A 14,273-nucleotide genomic window follows, 5' to 3' on the forward strand; every position below is an offset into this window, starting at 1 on the left:
ATATGCTTGGTGCGGCGATGGTGGACCGGGTTGGCGGAGAGGTAGACGGCGGAGACATTGTCGCAATAGACCACGGTGGCTTTGGCAACAGGACATGAGAGCTCAACGAGGAGTTGCCGCAGCCAGGAGACCTCGGCAACCGCGTTAGCAACAGCTCGGTACTCCGCTTTGGCGCTGGAGCGAGAGACCGTGGGTTGTCGCTTAGACGACCAGGAGATGAGCGAAGGTCCGAAGTAGACGCAGTAGCCAGACGTGGAGCGGCGCGTGTCGGGGCAGCCTGCCCAATCGGCGTCCGAGTAGGCGACGATGTCCGTGGCGGTGGAGGCGTGGAGGGAGAGGCCGAAGTCCATGGTGCCACGAATGTAGCGGAGGATCCGCTTGACCGCAGCCCAATGAGGATCCCGCGGAGCATGCATGTGAAGGCACACCTGCTGGACAACATACTGCAGCTCGGGGCGGGTCAAGGTGAGGTACTGCAGGGCACCGACGATGGAGCGATAAAATGACGCATCCGTGCCCAACGAACCATCCGTGGCGGAGAGCTTGGACTTCGTGTCGACAGGCGTGGCCGCGGGTTTGCAATTAAGCATACCGGCGCGGTCCAGGAGCCCGTGGGCGTACTTGCGCTGATGAAGTAAGAAGCCGTCGGTGCAACGTACGACCTCGATGCCGAGGAAGTAGTGCAGGGGCCCCAAGTCCTTGAGGGCAAACTCGGCGGGAAGACGCTCGGTGATTTGTCGCAGGAGGTCCGTGGAGCTGGCCGTCAAGATGATGTCGTCGACGTAGAGCAGCAGGTACGCGGTGGTGGCACCATTGTTGTACACAAACAGCAGGGCATCAGAGCGGGTGGAGCGGAAGCCGAGTTGGTGAAGAAACGCTGCGATGCGCTGGTACCAGGCGCGTGGGCCTGCTTGAGCCCTATAACGAGTGCGAGAGCAGGCACACATGGTCGGGGTGGGCGCTCTCGATGAAACCCGTGGGCTGCTGGCAGAATACCTGCTCCTCGAGATGGCCGTGAAGAAAGGCGTTGAAGTCGTCCATCTGGTGCACGGGCCATGCACGGGAGACCGCGAGCTGAAGGACGGTGCGGATCGTCCCGGGCTTGACAACCGGGGCGAAGGTGTCAGTGAAGTCGACGCCGGCACGCTGGCGAAAGCCACGAACCACCCACCGCGCCTTGTGACGGTTGAGAGTACCGTCCGGATGGAACTTGTGCTTGAAGACCCACTTCCCGGTGATGATGTTGGCGTGAGGGGGTCGGGGAACAAGCGTCCATGTCTGGTTCCGCTGCAGGGCGTCGAACTCGTCCTGCATGGCCGCAAGCCACTGCGGGTCGCGGAGAGCAGCCCGGGCAGAGGCGGGCAGGGGCGATGGCGTGGATGCTGAAGGCGCGGAAGTCGACGCGGTGCAGACGTACTCGTCCGAGGGGTACCGCGTGCTCGGGACGCGAATCCCTGCACGGGAGCGCGTGAGGGGCCCCGTGGCCGGCGGAGGAGGAGGCGGCGGCGGAGCCGGAGGCGAGGCGTCGCCCGACGAGAACGGTGCGGCGCCTGAGCTGAGGCTCGAGGGTGACGCAAGCGGCGTCGAGGCGGATGAACCCGGCGAAGGGGCATCGCCCGGCGAAGACGGCGCGGCGCCCGAGCTGAGGCTCGAGGGCGACGCAGGCGCCGTCGAGGCGGGCGTCGGCGCAGGTGTCGGGACCTCAATTTTTATTTCTTAATGCATATATATAATTCACAACTCACTATGAAAATTCAAAACAAATCATGGATATCATAATATACTACAACATAACAATACGGAACCCAATAACAAGACAATATTTTTGTGTGCATCTGCGTGCTTCCAAGTTCTTGGTCTTCTTGTTACTCTTCCGCGGTAAGTCCCACACATGCGTTCTGGGTCGTCATAACTGTAAACTCAACAATACCTCCTTTTAGATGTATTATTGTCTCAAAAAATGTGGGTGCTGCAAACACAGCTATAATCGAAGAAATATTTATTTTCTGATTAGTCCAAACAACACATTGATATTCATAAATATCCAGAGACAACCCTGGATCGTAGTCTCCTGTGTCAAATATACAAAAGGGGCTTAGCAAACCTTCAGCTAAAAAAACTTCATCGGCAAGCCGGTGGTGCGGATGTTAATTTTTTTAGGTTGTTTTCTCAAACCTCTTCAATAGTGAATCTCCGGTGTTACATAGTCTAGATTCTAGAATTTATGTATATGGTAGTACGATGGATTTTTGTAACAATGGGACTATAGTTCTCGATGTTATATCTTCTTGCATAAAATTTTTACCTAAAGAAACATATATATATATATCTCTTTCTTCCTCATTCATTCCCCTCGCTCCCATCACTCCCGTCTAGGTAGTTCCTACCGTCTTGTTCGTCTCCGTTATATTCCTCTCGTCACGTCCCCTTCAACGCCTTCAACTCTTTGGATCTCGCCTCCCCGCCTTGTCCTCTTCCCACCTCCCATCCGCTCCGCAGCCTCCACCAGCCAGCTCCAATCATCAGCGTCGCCGTGACTTCGCTGTCAAGACGCAGTCTGCCCGCGGCACCGAAGCTCAAGCGCGCACAACCTCACCAAATTCCCTTATCCTCGCAACTTCCTCCTCCGCCGACCAACCGTCACCCTCCTTCGAGGCCCACAGCAAGGATACCAACGTCACCGTTGCCGCATCCAAGCCCACGTCGACCAACATCGTTGGTTTACCTGGTTGCATCCTCCGACAGCATACGGTCGGCAACGACCACCTTCGGCTCCCCCACACAAAAAAACGACCACCTACAGCTAGAACACTCGATCCAGGCCTCCTGTCCAGCTCGGTTCATCATCTAGACAGAAGGTAAAATCGTCCACTTTTTACTCGGTTTCAATGCTTGTTAACATACTAAAGAAAATTAGACGACATGTATTGTCGAATTTTGATGAGACATTTTTGATCATTATCAAATGAAAACAACTATCACAAAAATATCAATGCACTGATATTGAATTTAAAACGATCTTAAATAACATATGTTTTAATCCCTTTACAAACATTTTGTATGAACCCTTTACAATCTTGACCTTTATATAGACAAAAAAGAACTCGTTAATGCTAAACAGCCGAACGGACATGGACACATCAGAAGAAAAACTCAGCCTCACTCATAATCCCAATTCTCCACTCTCAAGCTCACTCCCTCTCACTATCTCTCCGAACGACCTGCCTCTTCGCCGCCAGTGCGAGGACAGCCCCATCCCCACTGCTGAGGCAAAAAACATCTCATCCCCATCCCTTGCCTCCTTGTTGCTGCCACTACAATCGCGTCCTCCCCTGCCTCTTTGTCGCATCATCCATTTCCTTGCGGCGTGTACAGGATATGCACTCTACCATGGAACACATATTGATGTCCAGTCATGTTCAGGATTACCGTTGGTCTAAATCAAATCGACATTAGCAAGTGAGAAAGCATATCTTTCTTCAGTACCTACCTTAATGTAGGAACAGGCCATCATACTCGGAAAATGTCCCTCAAGCACACTCAGGCTATCAATGTCTAGGCTGTAAATAAGATAAAACTATCATATGTTAGTTATACTTGAATAGAGAACAAATTTCCTCACCATTTCTAAGCCATCCAAAAGCTTCTCACGAACCTACATGGTAGAATTGCAGAAATAATAAGCATAAGCAAGTTAGTTAGTTCTAGGAGATGTGAGGAGTTGTGACCTGCAAGCCAAACAAAGAGTAGAAGGTACCAGCAAAGAGGTACATAAGGAGGCGGGATCAAAGAACTCACAAATAAGAAATTGGTGTAACTGCTCCATTAAGTTGCAGCGCTCAGTTCAGTAGACACCAGGCTTCAGGTACCAGAAAGATATGGCCGTAGATTCGCGAAGGTGCAGATCTCTAATAACAATTGAGATTTCATACAATAACCTTGGCTCCATCATGATAGTTTATCACCAGTACAGATGTTTTGGCCAATGTGTAGAAAGGAGTTATAGCAAGTTATTAACTTTCAGAGATTTGCTTCAATTCTTATGTCCATAGGACACTGGAAATAATCTTTGATGTGAGAAAATGCCTAAAAGAAAAAGCCTGCACAAAAAGGGCAGCAGGTTAACTCTAGTTACATATCTCATGTAGGCTATTGCCATCATCACATGATTTTGACAGATGCACTTCACTAGGTGATCTATGTATCCTATATGCACAATAGAAAAATATTTGTTCTATGTATCAGAATGACCCGTACATGCATGACAAAACTGGATATTTCCCTACAGATTTTTGGGTGCGAACCTAGCTAGATACATTTTCAGATTAAAAGGAATAAGAGATGATTCTACCGAATTACAAACTATAACATGACTTCGCGACATGCATACAAAGCCCACCTGCTACTCCAACCACCATATGCTACTAATAGTAAGGACTAAGGACGAAGTATTTGCATTTACTCTAGCATATTTAAAGTATATATATGTTGACAATATCATACTACAAACACAGTTCTTTCAATCCATTGCTTTCCATAAGGTGTACTTTTGTAATTAGCTAGGGTTTAGCATAAGTACATTTTTGAATTTTTCCATCACACATAGCACGCTACAAGCACTCAAAATATGTTCTATCCAGGCGACAAATTGATTTTATCTATCACATTTTAAACATAAGGGGTAGAGTAATGTTCATTGTTTATCCAGGCAAGAGTTTGCGGCCAAGCCGGAATAGGCTGCGGCGGCGTAGAATCAGTTGGATAGGCCACCGCGGCATGCTACAAGCCATCTTGTGGTGCTTACAGCAATCCTCACCCGATGGATCGATGATAAGACTTATCCTGGCTGGGATCCCTTGACACCCTTTTTACCTGTAATCAAGAACCGCAGATACATCAGTTTTTAGGGAAGCTTTTGTAGCTCTTACATTACTGACAGAAATGAGGCCAACTATAAATGACATCTTACCTCAACAAGCGTTATGCAATTTGAGGCTGAAAGCTTCTGTCGTGAATGCAACACACTAAGAGTCTATGAAAGTAGAATGCTTAGTTACTGTTCCTCACCATGGTGTAAACCTTGTCGCAGACTGTATGACATTGTCATGCTTGAGTCTTGAAACCTACGCAAGGGAACAAAATAGGGTCTGAACCTACGCAAGGGAATCTTGGTCAGGCTGTTTGCTAGAGTCGGGCATCTTTACCACACATTTCTTGCCATTTTTCAGTACACCAAATAGAACTCCCGCATGCCAACCCCTCTCCCATAAGAGCATCACTGCTGAAATTCTTGGTTATTTCCTTCATTTGTTCAAGGGGAATAATGTTGGCAACGTACGACACACCACTGGAACCTTCTGGAACCACACGGACCAGCAGCGGTTCGAGGATGCCTAGGTACTCGGCCATTGAGGCGTAGCTGTTCTTCACACACTGCAGCCCTTTAGTGTGGTCTCAGTTAGCTTCCATCTATCACATTTGATTTTACTATCAATGTTACCAAATTCTTGTACCTCCTCTGTATTGCAAGCAAGGATTGTGGGGCTGGCAGATCAAGTGACAAGACAAAAATATTATGAATGAGATAAAAAGCGAGGATTACGTCATGTTCCTTAACAAATACACGGCAAGCACTTCAAGAAGTTGACCAACGCAATAAAGCATCAAACAAACTCGCAAATGAGTAAATGCACAAGCAAATGAGTAAGAAAATTCATAGTTGAAATCGAAACGAGACAAAAACTAACACATCGACCTAAAACCTGATATTGGAAATTACACCTTCTTAGTTTGCCCATTATAAAATTAAACATGATTCAGGCATCAGTCCAAGGATTCATGCCTTAAGAGAAAACAAGTAACTTCCGGTAACAATCCATAATTCAAATTGCATCTATTAATGTTTCAGATGTCAAAAACAAATACATTGTACAAGTAATATTGGAAATTTTTGTGAAGAAGACAAACAAACTTCAAAGGGTTATGGGATGCGATGTGGACATCACAACAAATAAAAAAAATAAACAATCGTCGATCTATTATATATAAGAACATGAAGAAACAAGACCGATAGGATTTATATATTGATCATTGCAAGGAAAAATGTTGAGGAGATGGCTACCTTGCGAAGAGGTTGAATTTGTACTTTTCGGTGACTGAATTCTTTGCACCTTGCCTGCACCGATGCACATCGTCAGTGGCCTGCCGCGGTCGTAGCTTCTGTGTCGGACACCGTCCCGTCACGGAACCTTCTGCGCCAAGATAAATTGAGCAGATGGTTGAGTATCAAGTACTTGCATCAAAAGGTGCTCCACTTTATTCCCTTTGGGGAAAAGAAGAACACACCTGCATCAAAGCAAGCCACTGATGTATCAAGATAAAATATTCAGAAATCATTCTACTGTTGCATCTTGTAATAAGTGAAGAGAAAGGGCTCACCATTTGTATGCACCGATAACAAACACATCCAAGTAGTGCTTCGTCCTATTGATCCTGCTGAAATTTGTGATTATCCAAGTAACCACAATGTCTGAAAGACCTTCAGCGGCTGGCTCTCCACCGTGCTTACCGCTCTTGTCTGCGCCACCACTACTACCACAGACACAAGACGCCCCCATGTTAGGAACCATCCAAATGGGCGAACCCAACAACGCACATTTTCAAATTACGTTAGGATTCAGGCTAAAGCAATACGAACAAGAAACCCCGGAAAGCATAAACAAATCACGTCCAGGCACTTGTAGTCCGAGAAAGAACCCGCCTTTCCCAGTTACGGAGCGCGGATGTCGATCGTGGCCACAAATAGCACGGAGTCGTGGCCAGCTGACCGGGTCGTGGCTGCGGGCACTGGAGACCAAGCGCTGTGAGAGAAGGACTCCGGGGCGACCCGGCAGCTGCTCTTGCTCGCGATCTGGGAAGGGCGTCGGGCCTCCATGTCACTGAGTCGTGTTGTGGAAGACGAAGAACAACCGAGGGGAGATGGTGAAGGCCGGATCCGTGCGGGGGAGGATGGATCCGTGTGGTGCAGGCTGTGAGGCCGCCACTGCCCTCTTTGGGTTTCTCTCTCCCTCACCTAACTCCGGCCAATTTCTTCCGCCTGGGAGATGAGATGGGGTGCCACGGGAGAGATGGGGTGCCACGGGAGGGAGGGGTTGTACCTGCGCCGCCGCGACGAGCGGACTGGGGAGAGGTCGATCCGGACCGTCGGAGCTCGTCGACGCCCAGCTTCGGGATGCAGTGGAGGACGACTCCCTCGGAGAGCACGCGGAGCCACAGCCCCGCTCCAGGCTCGGCGCCCAGTTTCGGGATGCAGGGAGGACGACCCCCTCCGGATCCCGTCGTAGTCTGGGGTCGCGTCCGTCCGCATCAAGTGGTCGGCTGGAGCGGGGTGCAGTGGATGCGGAGGATTGTGGCGTTGGGCTTGGCCCAGTTTGGCGCACATCGACACGGACTTGTATTTTCACTGACTTGTTATGATGTGTTGCACGGGTGAAACAAATGTTTATAAAAATGATAGTTAATCCTTAAAAATATGATTGTTAGAAAGAGAAGTTCAACTACCCCGCGCTACCCTCCACGATGACACGGGGGAGCCCTAGCCACAACCTCCTCTAGGGAGCCTCCATCATCCTCCCATGCATCGCCGTCGTCGGTGGGGCCATACTCTTCTATACCTCGTTGTTATTTTATTTATTTATGTTAATATTTTGGAAGAACCGCCTTGCTACCATAATTGCATCCGCGAGAGTGCAAGGTGTGGAATGTATCCTATAAATTTACAAATAATCTAATGCTTAAATTTAAAGGTGCTTGCAAAATCTACGGTACGTTCGGGGCTTCATGTGAAGCGATCGCAAGGCGGCTCAAAAAACCCATCTAGGGTTCCGTCCCCTCGCCGGCGACGCTGCTGGTCCGCTCCCCCTCCAGTGGCCTTAGGGCCTTGGAGGTGTGGCGGACCATGGACTCTCGCCGGCGGGAGGGTTTTCGTTCTTTGTTAGGTTATTTTCAGTGTCTTCTTCGGGATGGTGAGGCAGCGGCTCCATCTTGATGTCAGAATATGGTCCTCCCCGCTCTATCCTCGCTCTGGTGGTACGTCTAGCATCAGCAGAGGGCGCGTGGAGTCATGTGCCTGGCGGATCTCGCAGGATCCGATCAGTTTTCGTGTTCGTTGGTGTGGTTTCAGGTCAGTCTCTTCCGATCTAAAGTTGTCATCTTGGGCGACTTTGCACGCTTTCGGTGGCTATTTGGTCCTTTGGGACCTTTGCACGAAGATTTCCCCTTTGTCTACTACAAGAAGCTCTACTACGACAAGCTTTGCCCGGATCCGGTGATGGAGGGGCGAGGACATCGGCGCGCCTTCAGCTCGCGTCAGTGTTTGTAGTCGTCGCTTGGTGGTCGAAAGACCTACTTGTAATTTTTATTACTTTTGGGTCAGTTTGTACTGCTATTGATGATTATTAATAGATCGGTGGAGTTTTCGCAAAAAAAAAAGGTGCTTGCAAAATAATAGGAGCCGGGTACGCTTCATCCAATAGTTGAACTATGGAATAATCATGATACTGCGTCAAATAGAAACCTCTATTTGGAGAAGCACAGAATGGTAGTCGTTCAGCAACAAAAAAAATTCGAAAATGAGAACTGCCCATATTCTCCATACTCCGTAGCATCCACTGACATGTAATATAAAATATTTAAGTGTACAACACCTTTAAATGAAAAGACAAATTGCGTCAAGGGATGATAGATAACCGGATAAGGTTCTCTCTTCTCCAACTACCCTTCGTTCTCACTTTTCTTTTTCCCCAAATAGGCAGCGGACGGTAGTACACCAGGTCATGACGGAGAGAGCCGTGAGCGTACTGGCGGCCAGCCACCGCAGGCGGCGCGCGAGCAGCCGGATGGCCGGACGCGTGACGGCTTCGTGCCGCCGGTGCCCCGGGCATGGGTAGAGACCGTCAAATAGCAAGACTCCGCCGCTCGTGTACGGTCAGTCGCCGGTCCGGGCCACAGCGAGTCGCTAGATTTCTGTGTATCAGAGGCGGGCTCCTCTGGTTTCATTTCTCGGTCTTTTCTGATTCCTCCTTTCCTTCTTTTATGGATCTTGAGTATGCTCGAGGGGCTCTAATTTTTCTCTCGATGTTTCCCTTCCTGATTGATCCATAATCAATTTGTGCTGCTCTTTGTTTCTTGGGCGGCTTGTTGATTTCAGGAAATTTACGTATATAAACCGGTCTTACTCGCTGTAACAAAGCGGTATGGGACTAATTTAAGCATCTTTTTTAGTCGTGGGATTACGCCAGCTCAAATGATTAGGATGGGATAAATGTTGAGCTGGCCCAGCAGCTCACCTACGATGGCCCATCATGATGCGAGCGGAAGTACCGAGCGATGAAGCGAACAGGGAAGCGTCAGTGCGTTTGAGCGAGAATCGATCGGACGGAAAAAAAAAGAACACATCTACCGAACCGTTTTGTTTACTAAGTGGTGGCAAGGCTCGTAATATTTACTGAAAAGTATGGCTAACAGTAAAACGGACGAAATTTTTGGGAGAAACCTTCCTTCCTTTATTAGTAGGTAAAGATATAGAGATAGAGATTATGCACGTTGGCTATCTGGATTAGACGAAACATATGAAGAGCGTAGTATATATCTAGAAACGATAAATCCCGACAAGCGTTGACTTCGGGGTAGGTGCCACTGCTGGCCAGACCAAGCTCGACCGGCATACTAGCGCTGGCGAATGGAGGAAAGAAGAGTATTCGGTTAAGAGGCGCCTCGCGACGCCGTCGCCATGAACCATATTGTTTCTATGAAATATGAAGAGCGTATATTTTCGGCAACAACTACTCATGAACCTCTGATCCCTTGAAATGCACAAGTATTGTGCTATTATGAAAAAACCACTAAATATGTATTTCCGCATCCAAAAATTTCCCCAAAGTCCTAACATGTGCCAATTATTAGCTTTTAAAAGTGTTGTAGGACCATAAAAATTCCGGTAATGAAATCAAAAAAGCATATTGTGTAAGAGCATCTCTAGCAGAGCCCGTATTTCTACGAACCGAAAACACGGAGTTCGGTCTCCCAAACTGTTCAGTGTACATGGTCTTATTCACGGCGCAGATTAGAAACCGAACTCGCGAACTAAAAAACCGAAAATCAAACGTCGCGGGAAAATGTGCTGCGATGATCTTGCGAAATTGAATCCATTCTTGCTCCGATCGAGCTACATTCGAAGATAATTTACATAAACTAGCCAAAATACTTGACTAATCGTGCGGCCCGTCTGCGTCGACAACGACGCCGCGCGGGGGAAGCGCTGGTAGTGGCGAGTTGCACGAGCCGGCAGGGGCGCCTCGGTTTCTCGTTCGCGCACCTCCTAGCGCGCTGCCCGACGCGCTAAAGCACGCGGCCACTTCCGTGTCGCCCGCTTCCAAGCGCCGTCGAAGCGCGCCCGCCTCGCGCGGTCCGTCTCCGACCACACACACCCGTGGACTCGGTGCTGGCTTCTCACCACCGATTCGGCTGAAGGAGATATGCCCTAGAGGCAATAATAAAGTGGTTATTATATATCTTTATGTTTATGATAAATGTTTATATACCATGCTATAATTGTATTAATCGAAACATTGATACATGTGTGATATGTAAACAACAAAGAGTCCCTAGTATGCCTCTTAACTAGCTTGTTGATTAATGGATGATTAGTTTCATAATCATGAACATTGGATGTTATTAATAACAAGGTTATATCATTGTATGAATGATGTAATGGACACACCCAATTAAGCGTAGCATAAGATCACGTCATTAAGTTATTTGCTATAAGCTTTCGATACATAGTTACCTAGTCCTTATGACCATGAGATCATGTAAATCACTTATACCGGAAAGGTACTTTGATTACATCAAACGCCATTGCGTAAATGGGTGGTTATAAAGGTGGGATTAAGTATCCGGAAAGTATGCGTTGAGGCATATGGATCAACAGTGGGATTTGTCCACTACTAGGAAAAAGCCTATAGGTGGAGGCAAGTGGTGCCGGCGCACCACATAGGACGTGCGCCGGTGGAAATTGTTGCCGGCGCACCACTTTGCAGCCGCGCCGGCGATGCAGCACTATCGCGCAAAGACTTTGAAAAAGACGCGCGGGGATAAATCCCGGCATGGCCGCTGCTGATTCGGGCCAGGCCCAAGAATCATTGTCGGCGCACTGACCCAGGGATGCGCCCGGCGGAAAAGGGTATTGTCGGCGCACCCCCGGGGCTGGTGCGCCGGCAATGATTCTTGGGCCTGGCCCGGGGTGATATAGCCGAAAGGGCTATGTTCTCACGGCGCACCCATGCCCTGGTGCGCCGGCAGAACCTGGGCAGTTATTTCGCTCAACAACCACTCCCCACTACTACCACTCCACTCCTCCACACAACCCGACCCTTCTCCCAACCCACCTATTTTTGCCCATTTCTACCCCAAATTTAGCCAATTTGACCAAACAAAATCATATTTTTTACCAAATCTTCCCTTCCTACATGCATCTCCCACATCCCCCTATGTAGATCTAGATCTACTATCCCGCATTGACCGCTCAATCTAGATCTAGATCTAGAAAGTCGGCTTCCATACGCCGTGGTAGCGGCGCGACGTCTCGATCTCGTTGACGAATATATCAAACAAATAGGTGATTAATGAACAAATTGAGGAATGAAATCGACGTATGTTGGACATTTGAAGCAAAGCTCTCGTGTGTGGCATATATATATGTTGTGCTTGTGCTTGTGTGTGTTGGCGTTGAAAATGAGTTGCCAACGTTGCGCCGAAATGTTGATTCTTTAAGTTTCCGTTTCGGCACATTTCTGGCGCTCCTATGTCCTACCGTGTAGGAAGGTCATGCCGAAATTTTCCGTGAAAACTACCGACGGATGCATGGTTCTAATCAATTATGTAATCTTACCATGCAGGCGATAATGGTTATCGAGATGAGTGAAAGCATCGTGATGAGATATCTGAAACACGCGATCATCGACATGTATGAAAATAACCGCACGGAGGTATTGTGTCCGTGCCGGAGATGCAAACGAGGGAAATGGTTTGACCTGTATTCAGGCAAATTGCAGGGGCACCTGCTCACTAATGGTTTCATGCATGGACACACTCAATGGATGAGTGATGATGGCGCGGAGGTCAATCGGGCGACGACAGCAGGTGGTAATAATGGCCAGCAAGAAGGAGGGCATCATGATATTGATGACGATGAAGAGCTTGTCGCACAGGACGATAACCTTGACGACGACAATAACCTTGACGACGACGAAGAGGTGCCGCTAGCTTCAGTCGTGCGGGACCCTCATCTTCAAGATCTGCTTCTCGAAAAGACGAAAGGCGCCAAGCGGAAATCAAAGCTTGAGCAACTCGAGATAGACTCGAATACTCCGTTGTACGACTCAGGTCGCGGGTTGGGGGAGTCTCGCTTGAGAGTAGCTCTCGATGTGCTGCAGATGAAGGCGAAACACGGATGGACGGACACAAGCGTGCACGACATCCTGGAATACGTGAAAGATCTCCTTCCTGCCGGGAACACGTGTCCTGGTAGTCTAGCCGAGGCCAAGAGAATCACGTGTCCTCTCGACTTACCCCACGAAAAGTATCACGCCTGCATCAACGACTGTATCATGTATCGCAATGAGCACATGGACAAGACCAAATGTCCCGTGTGTGAAGCTGAACGGTACAAGAAAGGGAAGAAGAAAGCTCCTCGGAAAGTTGTGTGGTACTTCCCGCTCGCCCCCCGGCTTCAACGGTTCTACGCGGACCGCAAGGAAGCAAAGCTCATGCGCTGGCACGCAGAAAGAAAGGAGGCGGTGTTGAATGATGAAGAGCGGATTGAGCACCCAAAGGTGCGACGCACCCTTCGGATGCAAGCCAGTGGAAAGCATTAGACAATGAATTCAGAAGTTTTGGGGCAGATCCCAGAAACATCAGGTTGGGTGCGAGCACGGACGGATTCAATCCGTTCGGAAACCAGAGCAGCACACATAGCACATGGCCTGTGTTTGTATGGATCTACAACCTCCCGCCCTGGCTGTGCATGAAGAGGAAGTACATACAGATGAGTATGCTAATTCAAGGGCCGACACAGCCAGGAAACGATATCAACATGTATCTCGAACTATTAAAGGAGGATCTTGAAACGTTGTGGGCGGAGGAAGGGGTAGATACATGGGGCCTTCGTCAGCGGAAGAATATTTCCCTTTGAGAGCCGCGCTGATCACGACGGTGCAGGACTACCTCGGATACGGTTACATTTCGTGCCGGGTGTGCCATGGACACAAGGCATGTGTCGTGTGCATGGAAGAGACGATGTTTTTGCAGCTTGGTAAGGATCCGGCTCTTCGAAAACAGTTTACATGGGGCATCGAAGGTGGCTACGTAAGACTGACCCGTGGAGAAAGCGTGGAGATCTGTTCGATGGTACAAATGAACCCCGAGGACCTCCACGTAAGAAGAGCGGCGAAGAGATCGATACATTACGAAAGGTTGGAAGGAGTGCCCTGCGCCGGAAAGATTCGTCAAAAGCACGGAGAGAAGAAGAAGAAAAAGGAAACGACTCCGCTCATTGGTGTATGGAAAAGGAGGTCCGTGTTTTGGGACTTGCCGCACTTGGAAAATTCTCGATACACCTCACCGCCTTGATGTCATGCATATTACAAAGAACGTGTGCGAGAGCTTGCTTGGCACTCTTCTCAACATGCCGGACCGGACCAAAGATGGGCGAAAGCAAGACACGACCTGAAAGTTTTGGGCATCGGGGAAGAGCTTGAGATCCCGCCGGCCCAAGAGGGACGATCGGAGGAGGAGGAGGACGGCGGTCGAAGCGCAAAAGGATTAAGCAGCCAGACTATTACTGTCCCCCTCTGCTTCACTTTTAGTCCGGCCGAGGTCGATCAATTTTTCAATTGCCTTCTAGGAGTCGAGTGCCCTTCGGTTACTCCGGGCTAATAAGCGTATACATGGACCCCAAGAAACGAAACTTCAGCGGCATGAAGTCTCATGACTGCATCACGTGATGATGACGCAGATTCTTCCGGTTGCAATCCGAGGTATAATGGATGACCATGTCCGTGCAACGCTGATCGAGCTCTGTAACTTCTTCGACGTCATAACTCGGAAGTCGATAAGCGTGAAGAAACTCGCAAAGGCTCTAGGAAGAGATCGTGGTGATCCTATGTGAGATGGAGATGTACTTCCCGCCTGCATTCTTTGACGTGATGGTCCAT

The 14,273-nt window shown here is 48.9% G+C and overlaps 1 long non-coding RNA gene across 11 annotated transcripts; it reads right to left on the reverse strand.

The window, feature by feature from the left end:
- Positions 1–2,976: 2,976 nt before the first annotated feature.
- LOC127345885 (uncharacterized) lies at positions 2,977–7,431 on the reverse strand. Of its 11 annotated transcripts, none has more exons than XR_007879097.1 (8): positions 7,158–7,431; positions 6,698–7,096; positions 6,439–6,588; positions 6,122–6,345; positions 4,970–5,544; positions 4,817–4,872; positions 3,491–4,100; positions 2,977–3,385 (listed from the first exon to the last, which is right to left on the reverse strand). It is a non-coding gene; the product is annotated as an uncharacterized lncRNA (long non-coding RNA). The 11 variants fall into 11 exon arrangements; XR_007879099.1 differs by having other exon boundaries at positions 6,439–6,591; XR_007879093.1 differs by having other exon boundaries at positions 4,970–5,123; positions 5,205–5,544; positions 6,439–7,096.
- Positions 7,432–14,273: the final 6,842 nt, after the last annotated feature.

Source organism: Lolium perenne, chromosome 3 (assembly GCF_019359855.2).
Source record: "Lolium perenne isolate Kyuss_39 chromosome 3, Kyuss_2.0, whole genome shotgun sequence".
NCBI lineage: Eukaryota > Viridiplantae > Streptophyta > Magnoliopsida > Poales > Poaceae > Lolium > Lolium perenne.